Source organism: Monodelphis domestica, chromosome 4 (assembly GCF_027887165.1).
Source record: "Monodelphis domestica isolate mMonDom1 chromosome 4, mMonDom1.pri, whole genome shotgun sequence".
In the NCBI taxonomy this organism is placed as follows: Eukaryota; Metazoa; Chordata; class Mammalia; order Didelphimorphia; family Didelphidae; genus Monodelphis; species Monodelphis domestica.
The window spans coordinates 227,129,484-227,151,470 of record NC_077230.1 but is presented as its reverse complement, the minus strand read 5'-3'; the positions used below and the strand labels follow the sequence as shown (position 1 = coordinate 227,151,470).

General features: G+C 37.8%; 1 long non-coding RNA gene across 1 annotated transcript; it reads right to left on the bottom strand.

Moving 5' to 3' along the window:
- Window positions 1-3,209: 3,209 nt before the first annotated feature.
- On the bottom strand, window positions 3,210-21,411 carry LOC103101784 (uncharacterized). The gene is made up of 3 exons (XR_467833.3): window positions 20,224-21,411; window positions 7,432-7,532; window positions 3,210-4,469 (listed from the first exon to the last, which is right to left on the bottom strand). It is a non-coding gene; the product is annotated as an uncharacterized LOC103101784 (long non-coding RNA).
- Between the last annotated feature and the right edge of the window lie 576 nt (window positions 21,412-21,987).

Genomic DNA, 21,987 nt, shown 5'->3' with positions numbered 1-21,987 from the left:
CTTGACTTGCTCATCAATTAAGAGTTGTCAGCCTCACTCTCTCTTCCAGTCATCCAAGTCCAGGGGCAAGACAAAAGTCAGGACAGCTAGTGATAGCCCAGGATGCAGCGGATGATCTTGGCATCTTCAATGTCTGATCAAGCCCTAAGTGTTCCACAAAGCCTGCTACAGCTGCCTTTTTGGCTATTAGAACGATTTGTTCTCATCTACTCATTTCTCTGGAGGAAGTCTGCACACGTTTGGAGTAGACATCCCTCTAGCTCACTTTTGGGTTTGAGACTTTTAATTCATTTACCCTCAGCCTGGTTTTACCTCTCTGCTGAAATTGTCTTAGCAGCGTGTGGCTACAGCTTCTTGGAGCCACAGGTGAGCATTGGCTGAGAAGTGGAGGAGCAGCCCTGCAAAGGGCTTGCACGTCCTTGTACCAGAGGTACTAGTCCTCCCAGAACACCCCATAAACCCCATTGATTACCTATTTATGCACATAATATTTATGCTTACATCTATATACGCACATGCATACACATATATGCAAAGCCCTTTGTGAACCTTAAAATGTTAAGTCAATGTTAGTTATTACTTTATGAACCAGTAAGTTTCCCAAGCTTCTATACCTAAGATGCTGCCATATATAGGAACCTCGTAGGAGCCAGGAGTTCAGATTTCCAGATTTATAATATCAGCTTTCCTCCTGTAATATCAGGTCTCCATTTCTTGATACGTAGAATGAAATAATATTAGTAAGCATCCTCTAATTCTGGAATTCCATCATCCTTTACTTGAGAGAAGGAGAGGACAGGATAACACTAGATCAATAGAGATTGCCAAGCCCAACTTATTAGGTCTTTTCCAGTCATGAAGAGCAAGCACATCTCCTTTTTTTGGTCATTTTAATATTTTTCTGTAATCCTAAACCCCCTTGTACAGTGAAAAGGGTTATCAATTTAGAATCAAAGGCTCTGAGTTTTTAGCTTGGATTTGCCTCTTCTTTCTCTTAAATAAGACACTTACCTCTTTGGGCCTCAGTTTCCTTATCTGAAAAATGTGAGAGTTAAACTAAATGATCACTAAGGTCACTTCCAATTCTGGTTCTATAGTTGCTGAATTTGCCCTAAAATCTTGTGGAGAGCTTATTTGTTGTTCGAAAAAAAACCCTAACTAATTTCTTGTTCCAAAGGTCAGTATTTATGTGTAATGATTTGGTGATGTTTATCAATATCTTCTTTTTCTTTTCAAAAAGATATCAGTTTAGAGATCTATCCTGAATATATTCAGCGGCAACCTACATGGGAATAATGTGGTAATTTTGTCTTAAATGGGATTCAGTGAGGATGTATCTTTTCATCTACATTTTAAAACTTTTTCAGTGAACTGTGTGTGAAACAGGCCTCTTTGACCTTTTCTATTATTTATGAAGACAGCATAGTGTGGTCAAAAAAGGAGGCACCCAAATAAAATGCTATATAGGTCAATCTTGGATTTGTTTCCAAGGACTGAACCGGATGCCCCCAAAGATATTTTCCCCCCTCTAATTCCCATGATTTACCATGAGCATTCATGGACTGTCAAAGAGAATGATTGGGTTTTATTAAGACTTGTGTAACTCATGCCTGTTTAGTTCAAAATGTGTCCTCTGTAAGTGTTACTCCTAAATCTGGGGTCATAAAACTTCTTAGGAAGAAAAAAGATATGACACTTGGATGAGGACCTTCCTTGGGTGCAAGGATTAGGGACTCACATCCTACTTGGAGGCAATGTGGCAGAGGGGAACTTGGACTTAGGAAGACTAAGGCTTGTATCTCACTCCTGGAACTTACTAGCAGTCCAGTCATGGGCAAGACAATTCCTTTCTCTGACTCTCAGTTACCTCCTCTGAAAGATGGGGATCATCAAATGATTATCCATTTCATTTTCTACAGCTATCGGCAAACATTTCTCATGGTATTTCTGACATAAAGTCTATTTTTTACAATAAAATTTTTTATTGATGCCTTTCCTAATGGAGTTGTTACAAAACACAGATGATGTGATCCATTGAAAGGGCTATGTAGACTAAATCTACACAAATGTCAACGATCATTATGTTAAAAGAGCAGCTTGAGAATTTGTCTAAGAAAACAAAAAAGTTTTGGAAACTGTTTCAGAAGCTGAGGCCTGGTGAGATCTGCCAGGCAAAGTGAGTTGGCTACCGGGAATCAATGTGAGATTGAGGGGTCTGAGAGAGGAAGGGTAGAAAAGTACTTTTCATGTGTAGAAAAAAGAAAATGGCTGTATTTGTTTTAATTATTCAAATGGTTGACATTGATTACATTTGACAGATTTTTGCTAAATTCTATATTTCATACCTCCTGTGGGCAATTTAATTAGCAAATGAGACAATTATCCAGATTATTCAGCTAATTTGCATGTACTTTGCACACACAATGTATGTATAATATAATATATATGTAAATAGAAAATATGAAGATATAAAATACATAAACATGCAAAGATATAATGAATACACAAATACAAATGAGTGTTTTTGTAATGCATATGTAACATGTAAGCATAATCTACTCTCCAGTACCACATACGCATACATGCTTTGGGTATACATATTCACTTACCTATCTATTTAGTTATTTATACATGTGTAGGTTCCCCTGATTTATCTGGATAATTACCTTACTCCTTTCTGTCACCCCGCCAACCCCTTTACTTTTCCAGTGGGGTTTTGGCTTTGGCCTTTGTTGATTTTTCTTCCAAGAGGAGGAAGGGCAGGGAGGTGATATAAAGCTAATATTTTCATGCGGAATAGCTAGTTTAGTTCAAGTCTCTGGTTGCCAACCTCTCATTTCTCAAACAGTCAATCAGAAAATCCCTTCACCCTTTGCTCCCATTTTCTTCCCAAAAGCTATGAACGAAAAGACTCTGGAAGAGTTATTTAGGTCTTAACTTTCTTTTTATTGCACTTCTTCTCGGGACCAGGTGATAAATCACTTGAGGAAGAACAGATATGGAAAAAGGAATATTTAAAATGAGTTATGATGTAAAAGAGATTACCTGCTATTACGGTGTATCAAAGGCGGACACTAACAAGCAGAATGTAATTCACAATGTTTAACCAGTACAACTTTAATTGGCAACAGAGTCATTAAGCTAACAGGATCATTAAAGGCATTAGAGGAGGTAGTCCAGAAGCCATCAGGAATGAAATAAGATCGGCCCCCCCCCCCCCGCCCCAATTCACCTATTTAACTAAAATTGAACTTCGCCTGAGTTTCTAGTATAGCCACATCCCTCCTCTCACCCTTACTAACCCTTCAAACCAGGTTACCGTGACTGCAAGCAAGACGCGCATTGGCTGAGCTCATGCTGACCACCAGCGCCCAGCAAGCAGTAAAACTAGAAACAAAGGCAGACAGAGAGCCTGTGAAATTCTGGAGATTTTGCTATTGCCACTCAGCCACGATTCCCTGTGTGGGATCAAGGATCAAGTCCCTAGCTAGGGTGAAGCCCTTTGTTAGCCCTCTTTGCTCCTTCTCGAAATTCCTTGGTATTACTTTGCGCACTCTGAATTGACATGGCTATAGTGATGTGTTTGATTGCCACAGGAGAATGGAAACTCCCTGAAGGAAGGAGCTGCTTTTGCACTTGCCTTCCATATCTCCAATGCTCACCCCAGCATCCGGCATACAGAAGGAATTCAGTTTATGTTTATTGAATTATTGTCCACGAGGGACAGCCTATATACTCAAGTGCCAATTCATCAAAATTCAATTAGCCTTGCATGTCTTTGGCCAATTTGGCATAGCTAAAGGATGTCTATGAGGGAGGGTATGGCACAGGATTTAAAACACCACCACCGCCACCGCCACCACCACCTCTGCTGTATTTGGAGCCAGAGGTCCTGGTTCTGAAACCAAGCTCTGTTTCCTATTGGGTTAGAAAGTCTTGGGGTATGGGGTGTTCAGAGAGGACTGGCATTTCTGGTAGGAGGGCTTGCCAAGCCCTTTTCAGGGCTACTCCTTCCATCTTTGGTGTCTACCTTTCACCCAAGTCTCGCCTGTAGCTCCAAGAAGCTATAGCATACATAATGGCCAGCCCCAGTTGAAACTATCTTAGCTGATAGGCTAAACCAGGCTGATGGTAACCAATAGTCCTCAAACCTGTTGGTGAGTTAGGAGGATGTCTGTCGCGAGCATGTGAGAACTTTCCCCAAAGGAATGGGTGGATTAGAACAATTTGTTCCAACAGTCATGAAGGTGGCTGAAGCAGGTCGTGTGGAATGCCTAGAGCTTGGTTAGACATTGAAGATGCCAAGGTCATCCATTGCCTCCCAGGCTAGTGCCAGTCATCTTGATTTTCTCCTTGCCGCCGGACTTGGGCGACTCTTGAAGTGAGGCTGATGACTTTGTGCAACTCTTCCTCACTTAAATCCAATTCATTCTCAAACCAAGACATCTCTCCATGATGTTATTGGTCCTCTTGGAAAATGAAGAACAAACAATCAGAAAATCAATGAACTTCTCTGTCTCAGTTTCCTCATCTGTAAAATTGGAGGACTAGAACAGATGGTTTTCTAATATCCCTTTTAGCTCAGTAAATCATTTGTTGTCTACTATGTGCTGGATAGTGTGCTACAGATACAAAGACAAAAATGAAATAATCCTTGCCCTCTTAGGGTTTGAATCCTTTTAGGAGAGAAGACACGCATGGGCATGCACATGTGTTTGTGTGTGTATCTATATAGATACGTATAGACAATAAATATATGGTCATTTTTTTCTAGAGATAAGATAACTAGAGTTGGGGGGTGGGAGATCAAGAAAGATTTCATGGAGGAGTTAATATTTGAGCTAGTTTTAAAGGATCCTATAAAGATAACCTCTGGAAAGCTTCATTTTTAAATTTAAATTGATTTATTTGTTAATTATATTAGAATTCCTATGTAACCCATCTCTTAGGGAACGTATCATTAGACAAAAAGGTACATGTATCTATAAAATTATGGCTTCCTTATTTCCATTTATCAGTTTTTGCTCAGGGAGGCTTCTAGATTTCTAGAAAAAGAAAAGTGACTTCCCCCTCCCCCACCAAATCATACATTCATGGGTGGAGTAGGAAGGAATCGAATCTTTAGATTCTCAACTCATCCAAGTCCAATGGTCCCATATTACCTACATTACAGATTTTCTTCACCTTCACTATACTGTTTCTTTCAAACTCTATATTCCCTGTGATTTTCCAAAGCTTTCAATTATTTAATGATGGTGGTAAAAATATACCTATGCCTACAGTTTTTCCTCTCATGGAATGTTCTTGGACTTTAGGGAAGCATATGGAAAACCTATATTTCTCTTCAAGAGAAGTCTTTGTTAATTGGAAAGGGAAATGTTGTTGGCTCAGCTATGAGCTAGGGAAAAATGTGCTCATGCCCTTTACATGAAGGTTTCTTACCACACCTAAATTTTGCTCATGAGGCCCTGGAAGGGCTAACAGTACCTTTGCTTTTAGAATTTTTGAGGCAGTGAAACCATCTGAATTGGAAGAGAATTAGTGAAATCCTCTTTGGGAGTAAGAAATAGTTTCTAGAAGCCAAAGGAGAATAGAAATTTCCTTTGGTTGGGTTCATAAACCCTTATAACTCAGAGATCTACCCTCCCACTTTAGAAATTGTATTAATGCCTTAAAAAAAAGGTTATTTTCCAATGTATCCTTCCTGTCTCCTATAATATCTTTCCTTGTTAAGAAAGAAAAGAAAAACAATTAGGCAGAATTTTTCAAAATAGTGATCATATATGACAGTGTACACATCTGCCCCTGTAAACCTCCTCTTTGAGGAGGAGGGAGGCATATTTCATCATCTATTCTCTGATCATTGCAATTTGAGGAGAATTAATTGCCTGTTATAAGCCAGCCACTGTACTGAGTTCTAGGGATAGAAAGAAAAGCAAAAAGACAATTTATCCCTTTTTGGAACTCATAGCTCAATCGTTGAGACAATGAGGAAACACCAACAATGTGACTTTGAACAAGTCACTGAATCTTTGGGGACCTCAGGTTACTCATCTGTAGGAAGAGGTGATTGGACTAGGTGGTTTCCAATGTCCCTTGTAGTTCTAACTCTATCTAATTGAGTATATCTGCCTTTTAGTGCTATTTTCATTTATTGTGTTGTAGTCATTGTGACATTAGTTATTGATCTGCTTCTCTCAATCAATACCAGTTCATAGAACTCTTCTAATTGTTTTTGATGATTTTCTCATATTTGTCATTTTTGTAGCCCAATAATGTCCCATTACCTTCAGATACCACAGTTTACTTACCTATTTCCCCTATATTTGAATATACTTTGTTTCCAGCTTTTTTGCTCCACAAAACATGTTATCATGGCTATTTTGGTAAAGATGGTGCCTGTTTTTGATCTCCTAGAGATATATGCAAAATAGTGGGATTTCCAGATTAAAATGCATTGGCATTCAATAACTTTTCTCATGTAATTTTAAAATTCTTTTCAGAATTTATAGCAGAGGGACAACAAGGTGGCTCAGTGGATAAAAAGGCAGGCCTAGAGACAGGAGGTCCTGGGTTCAGATCTAGCCTTGGACACTTCCTATGTGACCCTGGGCAAGTCACAATCCCAATTGCCTAACCCTTACCACTCTTCTGCAATTCTAAGACAGAAGGTAAGTTTTGTTTTTAAAGAAGAGAATTTATAGCAGAGAACAATTTCTTTGTCAACTATCACCTACCTGCAAGAATATAGATAGTAAATGTTTAACAACTGGCTCTCTGGAGGAAAAAAATTCTTTAAAGTTTAATCTTATTATTAAAATTTTCTATATAATTTTCTTAAGTCTAGACATCAACAAAATATTAAATCAAACTTGTGGTTTGTAACTTTTCATAGTTTCAAGGTATAAAAGCTCATGTTGAAAATTTAATAATCAATCAGTTTGATATGAGCTAGAACCAGAATACCACTGTGCAACAGTTTCCCCAAAGGCCTCTCTGATGCATTGACATTGTCTTCATAGAACACCAATCCTGGATTTTTTGTTTCTTTGATCTTGCTGACCAATTTTTTTTGACAGAAGAGTAAAAGACATAGTAACTCTTGTGGAGAGAGGACAGAGAATAGCTGGTGTGTGTGTGTGTGTGTGTGTGTGTGTGTGTGTGTGTGTGTGTGTGTGATACAACATTAACTTTATTTAATTGGTTTATATAAGTAAATTTTCTTGGTAAACAAAGTATACCTCCATAAGGACTACAACTTTAAAAATATTAACCATTTTAATAGAGACCATTCTAAAATGTTTTTCATGCTTTCTTACCTTTTAAAATAGGGTATTCCAAACAGAATTTAGATTTTTAAAATGAATCTGTGACATCATTATAAACAGTACTTAGGTACAGTGATGTTTTCATCAGATAGTGATGTCTTACCTAATTTTTGTCTCTCTTGTCAGTTGGCATTTCATGCTGCCATGTGGTCTTGCTCCTTTTGGCACTGTCTTCTCTACTTCCATTCTCATTTTCTGTTGTACCTTGGAAATCAGATAAAGAAAATTGTTAGAACTATTTCTAAAACAAAAATAGAAATTGTCTGAGTGAGGGCTGTCCATGAGTAGCCCTTCCAGCTACCAAAAACATCTTTGTCACATCTAGTTTGGCTTGTAGAGGTCTTTTTGACTTGTAATAGTGTTTTAATTAGTTACAGTAGTCAGAAAAGGGGTCTCTGCATACTCTGTCAAACCATTGGGGTTTAGGATATGGATGAATGCATGAATGTCAAAGACAGGTCAAAGACTATCTGTAGAAGAAAATATCTACTCTTTCAACAAGGAATCATAAGCTTTCAGGTATATTATAGACTATGCTCTTAGTCACGATTAATATTTTTTTGTGGGGTGGGCAGAACTTCCTAGGGGCAGTTAGGTAGGGCAGTGGATAGAGTGCTGGCCCTGAAGGTAGGAAGATTCATCTACTGAATTCAAATCTAGACTCAGACTAGTTGTGTGATACCAAGCAAGCCACTTAACCTTGTTTGACTCAGTTTTCTCAAATGTCAAATGAGATGAAGAAGGAAATTGTAAACCACTTCCTTTTTTTGCCAAGAAAAATCCCAAATGGTGTTGTGAACAGTCCAGAATGACTAAAAATTATTGAACAACACCTGGAAACTTCCAGGATTGAAATACCCATAACAAGGAATAGAGGATATATATGATTCCATTCATATGGGGAACTTCTAGGTAAAGAAACTCTCTCTACTAATACACATAAGAAATTGTCTGCAATTTATAATCTAAAAAATCGCCCATTGAACTAATAGGTAAACTGTCTTACTTGGAGCCACAAAGTAAGTATGAACCAAAATTCACTGAATCCAAGACTTTCCAGCTTTAATGCTAAAAAATAGTAAAGGAGTTATATAAAGGGTTTAAATTTTGTCTAAGTTTCTTCATTTGTAAAATGGGAAGTATAGTAATACCTACTTCTCAAGGTTCTTTTGAGGATAAAATGAGATAATATTTCTGATGCTTTTGCTTTGCAAACCGACTCAGTTTCCTCATCTGAGTTGGAGAAGGAAATGAAAACTACTTTAGTATCTTTGCGAAGGAAATCCCAAATGAGGTAATGAAGAATCAATACTACTGAAATGACTGAACAACAGAAAACTCCCTTGGTAACTTGTCTGTAACTTAAAATTTCAGAGAGTTGTCTGGAATACCAAAAAGTTAAGTGACTTGTTTGTGGTCCCACAGCTCATATATTACATAGGCAAGACTCCAATCTAGATGTTCTTGACTCCAAGGCTTCTGACAATCCACTACCACATTGCTGCCTCTCAAAATGATGACTGTGAGAAATGTAGAAAATCTTAAAATCATCTAGAGGATTCAGATAAGGTTCAGTTTTGGTCCTCAGTAAGTTGACTTACTGATATGATATGGATTTTTATTTTGGACACTGACTATTCTCACAGGATCTGCCATGACAAGAGACAGTTTCGTTGTGAAAATCCATTTCACTGTAACTTTTAAAAAAGAACACTAAGTCACCTTGCTATCCCTCATGATAACTCTTCTTGGCCAGGGGAAGAGTCAAGATGCATATGCTATGCAAGGCAGCCTAGTAGCAGTAAAAGCCCCAACTGCTCTGACTGTCCTTCTATACCAATCTTCAAAAATACAGGAATCCAAACCCAACAGCAAGAAGTCATGGGGCTCTCCTGCTGAACATAAATTGAAAGGTAGGGAGAGAGAGAGACAGAGAGAGAGAGAGAGAGAGAGAGAGAGAGAGAGAGAGAGAGAGAGAGAGAGAGAGAGAGAGAGAGAGAGAGACAGAGAGAGAGAGACAGAGAGAGACAGAGACAGAGAGAGAGAGACAGAGAGACAGAGAGAGAGACAGAGAGAGAGACAGAGACAGAGAATTGATTTTCATGGGATAAGGGGAAAACAGAAGCAAAACTGCACACACAGAAGTGCTGGCCAACACCTCCCCCCTCTCCCCATCTCCCAGATTCTGTGATTGGGTGTAGGCTAACTTCAGGAGCCCAGGATAGGAGCAACACCAGCAAAAGTGGGCATCAGATCCACCCCTTGAAGTTCCAGGCCCTGGCACCAGTCTGAGTTGAGGACCATGAGTCCATCTGGCTGGGCACACTCAAGCATCAGTGGCTGGCTGCATGGAAGACTTAACTCGGGGAAAATTAGCTCACTCTGCCTAATCCTGCAAACCAGAAGAGGAGAGAGAATTTGCAAATAGCTTGGAGAGTTCCTAGTCCACAGGTTTAAAAAACCCCCAAAGACTAGGAAAATGAGCAAACAACAGAAAAAAAATGTAACTCTTGAAAACTTCTATGGGGGGAAAAAGAGCAAAATGCAAAACCAACAGAGGATGAGAAGATCTAAGCATCTATAAGCAAAACTTAAAAAAAACAATAGCCCCAAAATAGAAATTGGGCTCATTTTCTAGAAGAACTAACAAAGGAATTAAAAAATCAAATAAGGCAGGTTGAAGAAAAATGGGGAAAAGAAAATAACAGCTTAAAAAGGAAAACTGGTCAACTGGAAAAATGGGCACAAAAATCCAATGAAGAAAAAGGTCTCCTAAAAACAGAATTGACCTACTAGAAAAAAAGGCAAAAAAAAATCTAATGAAGAAAAGAGTGCCATGAAAAGTAGAATGGATCAAATGGAAAAGATCATGGAAGAAATTCAATCTTTTAAAATTTGAACTGGGCAAATAAAAACTAATGACTTCATGGGACATCAAGAAACAATAAAACAGTATATGTTGGTGATGGAATACTACTGTGCTCAAAGGAATAATAAATTGGAGGAATTCCATTGGAACTGGAATGGCCTCCAGGAACTGATGCAGAGTGAAAGGAGCAGAACCAGGAGAACATTGTACAGAGACTGATATATTGTGTCACAATAGAATGTAATGGACTTCTCCATTAGTGACAATGCAATGATCAAGGGCAATTTTGAAGGACTTATGAGAAATAATGCTACTCACATTCAGAGGAAGATCTGTGGAAGTAGAAACACAGAAGAAAAACAACTGCTTGATTATATGGGTCAAGGGGGATATGATTGGGGATGTAGACTCTAAATGATCATCCTAGTGCAAACATCAACAACATGGAAATGGGTTCTGATCAAGGACACATGCAAAACCCAGTGGAATTGAGTGCCAGCTATGGGAAGGGGTGGAGGAGGGGAGGGAAAGAATATGATTCTTTTAACCAAGGAATAATATTCTAAATTGACTATTTAAATAAAATTTAAAAAAGAAACAATAAAACACAATCAAAAGAACGAATAACTATAAGAAAATATGAACTATCTCATTGAAAAAGCAACTCATCTGGAAAATAGATCCAGGAGAGACAATTTAAAAATTATTGGACTACCTGAAAGTCATGACCAAAAAAAAAAAAAGCTTAGACATCATATTACAAGAAATTATCCAAAGATGATCAGAAGTGGCTGGGGAAATACTATTACAATGGAGGGGAGGATGAGGGTGCTGACAGTTAATATTTAATATTCAACCTTACTTTCAAGGGCAGCTGGGTGGCTCAGTGGATTGAGAGCCAGGCCTAGAGACTGGAGGTCCTAGGTTCAAATCTGGCCTCAGACAATTCCCAGCTGTGTGACCCTGGGCAAGTCAATTAACCCCCATTGCCTAGCCCTTACTGCCTTGGAACCAATACACAGTATTGATTCCAAGACAGAAGGTAAGGGTTTAAAAACAAAAACAAAAAACAACCCCCCTCCCCCAAACCTTACTTTCATTGGAATTGGTTCAGAGAGGAAAGAACAGCCAGATTCATTGGGGTATAGAATCCTATATTACCCTATTGAGAAGTAGGAGGGGAATAAGAAGGGAAGTTGTGTGAAGGGGAATAATACAAGGGAGGGGGAAGGAGGGGAATGATTAAACACAAAACACTGGAGTGGGGGGAAAGAGTGAGAGGAGAAAAGTCAGGATTAAAAGAAGAAATAAGATGGAGGGGAATACACAGACAATAATCATAACTGTGAATGTAAATGGGATGAATTTACCCGTAGAATAGAAGCAGATAGCTGAATGAATTAAAAACCAGAATCCTATTATATCTGTATAAAAGAAATACATTTGTAGCAGGCATACACACAGAGAGTAAAGGTAAGAGACTGGAGCAGAATCTATTGGGCTTCAACTGAGACAAAGAAGGCAGAAGTGATCATGATCTCAGACAAAGCTAAAGCAAGAATAGATTTGATTCAAGAGATAAGGAAGGTAATTATATCTTGATAAAAGGCAGTATAGACAAGAAATATCAGTACTCAACATATATGCACCAAATGGAATAGCATCCAGATTTTTAAAGGAGAAACTAAAGAAACTTAAGCAATAGATAATAAAACTATACTAGTGAGGGACCTTAACTTTCCACTATCAGAACTAGATAAATTGAACCAAAAAATAAATAAGAAAGAAGTAAGGGAAATGAATGAAATTTTAGAAAAGTTAGAGTTAATAGATATCTGGACAAAACTGAATAGGGATAAAAAGGAATATACCTTCTTTTCAACATCACCTGGTACATATAAAAAAATTGACCATGTACTGGGGCATAAAAATATCACAACCAAATGCAGAAAAGCAGAAATAATAAATGGAACTTTTCCAGATCACAATGTAATAAAAATTATAATCAATAAGGGTTCATTGAGAGGCAAATTAAAATTAATTGGAAACTAAATAATCTAATTCTCCAAAACTGGTGGGTCAAGGAACTCTTTTTGGTCAGCATGAATTTAAAGGTTACTAGACTTTAGGAAGGAGTAAATGCTACATTGCCCCAAATAACTATGAATGTGTCCACCCAGGTAAAGTGAAGTAGAGGACTGAAGTAATTTTTTGGATAATTCATAGGCTAGAAGAGATGGAGCTAAAATCACTTGCCTCTTTCCTACACTGATAAATTGCTGGAGTCATGACTTCATTATTAGGATCACAGATATGACATTGGCTATTGTACAGGAAGATAAGGAAGGAGATGATGGGGCACAGAACAACATGACCTCTGTTATTATTTTTTACCTTTTGCTATTGCTGTTCAGGTAGAAAAAGAGGTCAAAGTAATGACAAGGGATAGCAGAGCGAAGGGACTGGGAAGCCTGGAGATAAACCTCTTTTACTACTCAGCCCTCCCTCTTACTAACATTTCTGTACCAACTCTGCTGTCATCATTGAACAATCTCATCTTTGAATTTTCAATTCATCACCTTAATTTTCCCTGTCCAAATTCTAAAGCCTGTAATCTATAGGACTCTAGTTTACACTCCCTTCTATCTCAAGGAGTCTGTGACTGGCCCAAAGTCCTCCTCTCTACTTTAAATCCTGCCCCAATTCATAGGGACTTCAGTTCTGACTTTCCAGTTCAGCTTCAGGAGCTTTCATGATTTCCTGCTTCTTTCTATGTAATTAGCCTACATATTTTAAAATTTAAATTTATTTATGTTTGTTGCATTAATACACTCTCTTAACTCCCTCTCTTTCCCCATTAGAGAAAATATAATTTGACAAAAAGATACATATTAACATAAAGCTGTGTCTTATTTTATTTCTATTGATCAGTTCTTTCTCTGGAGCTGGGCACATACAAGCCATTCTATCTGTTGCTGCATATCATGTTTTCTTGGTTTTGCTCATTTCACACTCATAATTTCATGTAGGTCTTTCCAAAATTAACCTGCTCATCAAACTAATATAGCCAAGATTAGAAGGAAAACAGTAAATTGGGGGGGTAGGGGGTTTGTAGACAACTTCTTTAATAGAGCTCTCATATTTAAAATATATAAATAACTTTGTTAAATATATAAGAATATGAGCTATTACTTTATTGATAAATGGTCAAAAGAGATAAACAGATAGTTTTTATATAAAGAAGTCAAAACTATATGAAAAATGCTCTAAATCATTATTAATCAGAGAAATACAAACAAAAACCTGAGATATCTCACATCTATTAGTCAAATTATCTAAAATGATAAAAGGGAAAATGATAAATGTTGAAAGGGATGTAGAAAAATTAAGGACAAAAAAATTGGGATAAGAATTCACTATTTGATAAAATTATTGGGAAAACTGGAGAGTAGTCTGGCAGAAACTAACTGATATTTTAGATCATTTACCAAGATAATATTAAAATGTATATATGACCTAAGCATGAAGTGAGATATTATAAACAAATGAGAAAAATAAGAAACATATTACCTATCAGATTTATGGGTAGAAGAAAATTTATGAATGAACAAGAGAGAGAAACCATTGTTAAAAGTAAAATGAGTAATTGTGAATACATTAAATTAAAAGGTTTTGTACATATAAATTAACTTATATACTTTTTATTTTTAGCTTATACTTTTGATTTCATCATAACTTATGCCTTGCCACCTCCACAGTCACCACCTCCATCATGAAATTCCATTCTCTGATCATAGACTTCTACTTTTAGGATCATAGAGTTAGAGCTGCAAGGGACCTTGGATGTTTTCAAGTCTAACTCTCATTTTAACCAATGAGAAAACTGATCCTTGGATAGTTAAAAAGGCTTCCCCACAGTTACAGATATACTAAGTGGCAGAGGCAGGATTTGAATTCTGGATTCTCTGATTTCAAATTCATTGCTTTCTCACTTTGCCAAGCTGCTTTCCTCTTTTTAAAATAGGGATCTCCCTCAACTTTAGATCTTCCCCCCACCATCTATCGTTTTGCTCCTATTCCCAAGGAACTGAACCCTGTTGGACAAATTCACAAAATTATGCTGATGAGGTTCCCCAAGAATTCATGTCATCTCATGTCAACCTAACCCTCAGGTTCCCTGAAGAACTGGTTCCAGTATAAGCATATAAAAGGTAATTAGAAAAGGAAGAAGTATTCTCAAGGGAGGTGGGATGGAAGAAGCAGGAAGGTTTTTGTAGGAGGTAACATCTAAGCCTGAGCTTGAAAAAATTAAGTCCTGGACTTCTTTCCTCAATATATTCAGGACAGCTATAATCCAAGGGCTTCCCACAGACCTCAGTGGGCAAATCACTTTTCCTCTGGTGAGCTTCTTCTCATTCTTTGTGCACTGAAGTCTTTCTCTGAGGCACAGCCTAGATTCTACTTCCATGAAGTCTTCTCTGATTTTCTCCCATTTTGAGTGTTCTCTTCCTCCACAAATTATCATGTATTAACTTTTCTCTTTATATATCTCTCTAAGGAGAATGTAAGCTTCCTGAGGGCAGGAATTATTTCATTTTTGTCTTTGACTTTCCAGGGTCAAACACAGGTGCCTTGAACATGGTAACAACCTAATAAATGTTTATTGAATTCAGTGGGAAAAAATTTCGGAAAAGAACCTTGGACATTGTCCCCCTGAAGAGTCTAGCCATGTGTTTGGGAAAAGGAGCCCTTTTGGTTTCTAAGCTCCAAGCGAAAAGCAGAACAGAGTGCCAGCCAAAAAGCCAGTTCAAATTGGGTAGTTTTCCCTTTTAGAAAATGTGACTCAATCATGAGAGATACTGTCTTTCACTTCTGTATCAGTAACCCCCTACAACACACCACAGTTTACCATCTGAGTGCCTTCTAGGCAAGTCCAGCCCCAGGCTCTGCAGAAAAGTAGTGAAAAGAATGTTGGAAAGCTGAATAGAAACATTTGCTCTCATTCATTCAATCCCCCATATTCCTCTTTCCATTCAGAGTGATATCCCTGTTGAGTTATAGAGACAAAAACATTTAGCAAGCTGGGTACAATTTTTGATTCTCAATAGGTTTTCATTTTTATCCAAACTGGCATAATGTCCAAGTGATACTTTCTTTTTTTTTTTTTTTAGTTTTTAAAACATTATTTTATTTGGTCATTTTCATACATTGTTCATTGGAAACAGATCATTTACTTTTCCTCCCCACCCCACCCCTTCCCTAGCCAACGGGTGATTCGTCTGGATATCACATGTGTCCTTGCTCTGAACCCATTTCCTTGTTGTTGGTATTTGCATTACGGTGCTCATTTAGCATCTCTCCTCCATCATGTCCCCTCAACCTCTGTAGTCAAGCAGTTGCTTTTGCTCGGTGTTTTACTCCCTCAGTTTGTCCTCTGCTTGAGGATAGTTTTTTTTTTTCTTTTTCTCGTAGATCGCTGCAGGTTGTTCAGGGACATTGTGAAGCCATTATGCGAGAAGTCCATTATGTTCTCTTGTACCACAATGTGTCAGTCTCTGTGTACAGTGTTCTCCTGGTTCTGCTCGTCTCACTCTGCATCACTTCCTGGAGGTTGTTCCAGTCTCCATGGAATTCCTCCACTTTATTATTCCTTTTAGCACAAGAGTATTCCATCACCAACATATACCACAATTTGTTCAGCCATTCTCCAATTGAAGGGCATCCCCTCATTTTCCAATTTTTGGCCACCACAAAGAGCTCAGCTATGAATATTTTTGTACAAGTCTTTTTCCTTATTATCTTTTTGGGATACAAACACAGCAGTGCTATGGCTGGATCAAAGGGCAGACGTCTTTTATCGCCCTTTGGGCATAGTTCCAAATTGCCCTCCAGAATGGTTGGATCAATTCACAACTCCACCAGCAATGCATTAATGTCCCTACTTTGCCACATCCCCTCCAGCATTCATTACTTTCGTTTGCTGTCCTGTTGACCAATCTGCTAGGTGTGAAGTGATACTTCAGAGTTGTTTTGATTTGCATCTCTCTGATTATAAGAGACATAGAACGCTTTTTCATGTGCTTATTAATAGTTTTGATTTCTTTAACTGAAAATTGCCTATTCATGTCCCTTGCCCATTTTTCAATTGGAGAATGGCTTGATTTTTTGTACAACTGGTTTAGCTCTTTATAGATTGGAGTAATTAGACCTTTGTCAGAGGTTTTTGTTATGAAGATTGTTTCCCAATTTGTTGCTTTCCTTCTAATTTTAGTTACATTGGTTTTGTTTGTACAAAACCTTTTTAATTTGATGTAGTCAAAATAATTTATTTTGCATTTTGGGACTCTTTCTAAGTCTTGCTTGGTTTTAAAATCTTTACCTTCCCAAAGTTCTGACATGTATACTATTCTGTGTTCACCTAATTTGCTTATAGTTTCCTTCTTTATATTCAAGTCATTCGTCCATTCTGAGTTTATCTTGGTGTAGGGTGTGAGGTGTTGATCCAAACTTAATCTCTCCCACACTGTCTTCCAATTTTTCCAGCAGTTTTGATCAAATACTGGATTTTTGTTCCAAAAGCTGGGATTTTTGGGTTTGTCAAAGACTGTCTTACTGAGGTCATTTACCCCAAGTCTATTCCACTGATCCTCCTTTCTGTCTCTTAGCCAGTACCAAATTGTTTTGATGAACTCTGCTTTGTAATATAGTTTGAGTTCTGGGACTGCAAGGCCACCTTCCTTTGTATTTTTTTTCATTATTTCCCTGGATATCCTTGATCCTTTATTCTTCCAAATGAACTTTGTTATGGTTTTCTCTAATTCAGTAAAATAGTTTTTTGGTAGTTCAATGGGTATGGCACTAAATAGATAAGTTTGGGTAGGATGGTCATTTTTATTATATTGGCTCGTCCTATCCATGAGCAATCAATGTTTTTCCAATTGTTTAGATCTAGTTTTAATTGTGTGGAGAGAGTTTTGTTGTTGTGTTCATATAGTTCCTGTGTTTGTCTCGGCAGATAGATTCCTAAGTATTTTATATTGTCTCGGGTGACTTTAAATGGAATTTCTCTTTCTAATTCTTGCTGCTGAACTGGGTTGGAGATATGTAGAAATGCTGATTACTTATGTGGGTTTATTTTGTACCCTGCAACTTTGCTAAAGTTGTTGATTATTTCGATTAGCTTTTTGGTTGATTCCCTGGGATTCTTTAAGTATATTATCATATCATCCGCAAAGAGTGACAGCTTGGTCTCCTCATTGCCAATTTTAATACCTTCAATTTCTTTTTCTTCTCTAATTGCTACTGCTAGTGTTTCTAGTACAATATTAAATAATAAAGGTGATAGTGGGCATCCTTGTTTGACTCCTGATATTATTGGGAAGGCTTTGAGTTTTTCCCCATTGCAGATGATGTTTGCTGATGGTTTTAGGTATATACTGTTTATTATTTTTAGGAAAGGCCCTTCTATTCCTATACTTTCTAGTGTTTTCAATAGGAATGGGTGTTATATTTTGTCAAAAGCTTTTTTTGCATCTATTGAGATAATCATGTGATTTTTGTCGGTTTGCTTGTTTATATGGTAAATTATGTGGATGGTTTTCCTAATATTGAACCATCCTTGCATTCCTGGTATGAATCCTACCTGATTGTAGTGGATAACCCTTGTGATGACGTGCTGAAGTCTTTTTGCTAGTATCCTATTTAAGATTTTTGCATCTATATTCATTACGGAGATTGGCCTATAGTTTTCTTTCTCTGTTTTTAACCTGCCTGGCTTAATTTGGTAGAACCCCTTCTTGGCTTATTCTGTCAAATCGTTTGTATAGTATTGAGGTTAGCTGTTCTTTGAATGTTTGATAGAATTCATTTGTGAATCCATCTGGACTTGGGGATTTTTTCTTAGGGAGTTCTTTGATGGCTTGTTCAATTTCTTTTTCTGATATGGGGTTGTTTAGGTATTTAGTTCTTCATCTTTTAGTCTAGGCAGTTTATATTTTTGTAAGTATTCATCCATATCACTTAGATTGCCATATTTTTTGCCATATAATTGGGCATAGTAGTTTTTAATGATTGCCTTGATTTCCTCTTCATTAGAGGTGAGGTTTCCCTTTTCATCTTGGATACTGTCAATTTGGTTTTTTCCTTTCCTTTTTTTAATTAGACTGACTAGTACTTTGTCAATTTTATTTGTTTTTTCAAAGTACCAGCTTCTAGTCTTATTTATTAAATCAATAGTTCTTTGGCTTTCAATTTTATTAATTTCTCCTTTGATTTTTAGGATCTCTAATTTAGTCTTCATCTTAGGATTTTTAATTTGTTCACTTTCTAGTTTTTTTAATTTGCATGCCCAATTCATTGACTTCTACCCTTCTTAATTTGTTTATATATGAACTCAAGGGTATAAATTCCCCCCTGAGTACTGCTTTGGCTGCATCCCATAGGTTTTGAAAGGAAGTCTCACCATTGTTGTTTTCTTCAATGAAGTTATTAATTGTTTCTACGATTTGTTCTTTAACTAGCTGGTTTTGGAGAATCATATTGTTTAATTTCCAATTAATTTTTGATTTATCTATCCATGTACCCTTACTAATTATTATTTTTATTGCACTGTGGTCTGAGAAGGTTGCATTTATTATTTCTTCCCTTTTGCACTTGTTTGCAATAATTTTGTGCCCTAGTACATGGTCAATTTTTGTGAATGTACCATGTGCTACTGAAAAGAAGGTGTATTCCTTTTTGTCCCTATTTATTTTTCTCCATATGTATACTAACTCTAATTTTTCTAAGATTTCATTTGCTTCTCTCACCTCTTTCTTATTTAATTTTTGGTTTGATTTATCTAGTTCGGATAGGGGAAGGTTCAAATCTCCCACTAGTATAGTTTTTCTATCTATTTCATCCTTGAGCTCCTCCAGTTTCTCCTTTAAAAATTTGGATGCTCTGCCATTTGTTGCATACATATTGAGTACAGATATTTCCTCATTGTCTATACTGCCTTTTATCAGGATGTAATTACCTTCCCTATCTCTTTTAACTAGATTTATTTTTACTTTGGCTTTGTCGGATATCATGATTGCGACTCCTGCCTTCTTTTTATCATTTGATGCCCAATAGATTTGGCTCCATCCTCTTACTTTCACCCTATGCGTATCTACCTTCCTCATGTGTGTTTCTTGTAGACAGCATATGGTAGGGTTTTGTATTCTAATCCACTCTGCTATTTGCTTGTGTTTTATGGGTGAGTTCATTCCATTCACATTCAGAGTTATGATTACTAGCTGTGTATTTCCCAGCATTTTGATTTCTACTCCTGGTCCTGCCTTTTCTTCTTTCACTATTTCCTTCTATACCAATGTTTGTTTATAGTCAGTCCCCTTAGTTTCCCCCCTTATTTTACTTCCCTCTCTACCCCCTTCCCTTCTTATTCCCTCCCTTATTTTCCCCTGTAGTCTTTTTAAAATTTCCCCCTCCCCCTCTCCCTTCCTTGTACTGCTTCCCTCCCCACCAGTCCATTTTTTACCCTTCTACTCCCCTATAGGGCGCAAATCTATTCTCTTCCCCAATGGATTGGATTGTTCTTCCCTCTTTGGGTCAGTTTCAAAGTACGTAAGAGTTGAGTATTTCCTATCTCCAACCTCTTTACCCTTCCAGTGTATCAATGTTCTCCCCCCTCCTGCCATGAGCTTCTTTGTTATATATAAATTTACCCCCATTTGTTTCTTTTCCCATTTCTTTTAGTCATAACCTCTTTTTTGTTTAGCTCTAGTCATGTATATATATATATATACATACACATGTATATGTATTTATGCATGCATATATCTATATAACTATTTATGTCTTGTCCTTTCATCCTATACAGTTTGTCACTGTTCCCTCTGAGTGTAATTCTTCTAGCTGCTCAGGTGATAGCAACAGTTTTTAAGAGTTGCTAATGACCTCTTTTCTTATAGGGATACATATCATTTTAACTTATTGAGTCTCTTATAAACTTTTTGTTGTTGTTTTGTTTGTTTTTTTTCCTACCTTTTGACGATTCTCTTGAGTTCTGTGGTTGGACATCAAATTTTCTGTTCAGGTCTGGTCTTTTATTTATGAATGCTTGGAACTCTTCTGTTGTGTTGAATGACCATACTTTCCCCTGTAAGAATATAGTCAGTTTTGATGGGTATTTTATTCTTGGTTGTAGACCTAGTTCCTTGCTTTCCAGAATATCCTCCACAATCTGTTTTGAATGCCCAGAGACTGGCCCAGGTTGCTTTCAAGGAATGCCCATTGGAGCAACCCCTGAGGTTTCTGTTCTTTCCAAAGACCCTGCTCTCTAAGTGGGGAGGGGTCCTGGCCTCCCTGGGTTCTGAGGGCTCCTGAGAGGATTAAGTTCAGCTGATGTGGGCCCAATGCTCCCCGGACCAAAAAAAACAAAACAAAACTCCTCCTCTACAGTCTGTGTTGAATGCCCAGAGACTGGCCCAGGATGCTTTCAAGGTAAGCTCTTTGGAGTAACCCCTTTGCCGGCCCTGAGGTTTCTGTCCTTTCAGTAGCTCTGAGGGCTCCTGATGGGATTGGGTTCAGCTGGTGCTCTAAAGCTGGAACCTCTCTTGAGACTCAGATGGAAGGACCCAGCCAGGGGGCTACAGGCTTCCCCCTTCTCTCTATGTTTCCCTGACATCTGTGTTGGGCACCCTGGAGACTGGCTCAGGTTGCTTTCAAGGTGAGTCCTTCAGAATAGCCAGCCCTGAGGCCCTTTTTCCAGCCCTGAGGTTCCCACTGCTGCTGTGGGCTCAGCACTTTGGGTTGGGGGGGATGGGTCCTGGGACCTTCCTTCTGCCTACCCCTTAGATCCGAGTGATCTAGGGTTCTGGCTTTTGGGGGGGGCCTTTTGATCCAGGTCCAGGAGGAGGGTTCCCTGGGTCTGTCCTGTTGTTCAGCTTGAATGTCGGTGTCCTAGGAGCACTCAGTTTGCGATCGGTAAGGAAGGGTTTCCGAGGTCTGAACTTTCGCTGCTTCTAAGCCACCATCTTGACCGGAAGTCTCTCCAAGTGATACTTTCTTATGTGAGAAGGCTTCCCCATCACTGAGGGATTTAAGTACTGGCCTCAGAGTGAAGTCTAGTTTTTGAACCATAAATCCAATGGTTTGCTTTGTGATTCTGGACAATTCACTTAACATGGAAATCAAAGACTTGCATAGAGTGGAAAGGAGCTTAGGGCTCCTCTAGTCTGCCCTTATCATTTTGTAGATAAGCAAGCAAAGGCCTAGGGCAGCAATTTGTTCAAGGTCAGCATTCTTCTATGTAACAATGGAAATAATAATATCTACTAAGCCTTGAAGAGTTAAGAGAATAAATGAGGATGGCTTTTGAAAATGAAGGTCTTAAGTAAAACTAAACTATATTTAAAATCAATTCTCAGTTATCTACTTTGTGGATTATCCATGTTACTCTTATTCCCAGACCTTCATGCTTTTCAACTGCTATCTTTCATTGCTTGAATATATATTTGAATTTGGGGAATGCATGCTTATTTTAATATTGGTCTAAGGAAAACAGAATTAGGAAATCAGATCTGTTGGAACAGTGGAAAGAGTCCTGGTTCTATACATAGAAGACCTGCATACAAATGCTGCTTCTGATGTTTGTTATCTGAGTGACCTTGGGCAAGTCACTTAACTTTACCTCTCTGTATCTTAGTTTCTTCATCTATAGTATTAGGTTGTTCAGTCATTTTTCAGTCACATCTGACTCTTCATGACCTCATTTGAGAGTGATTCACCATTTCTTTCTCCAGATCA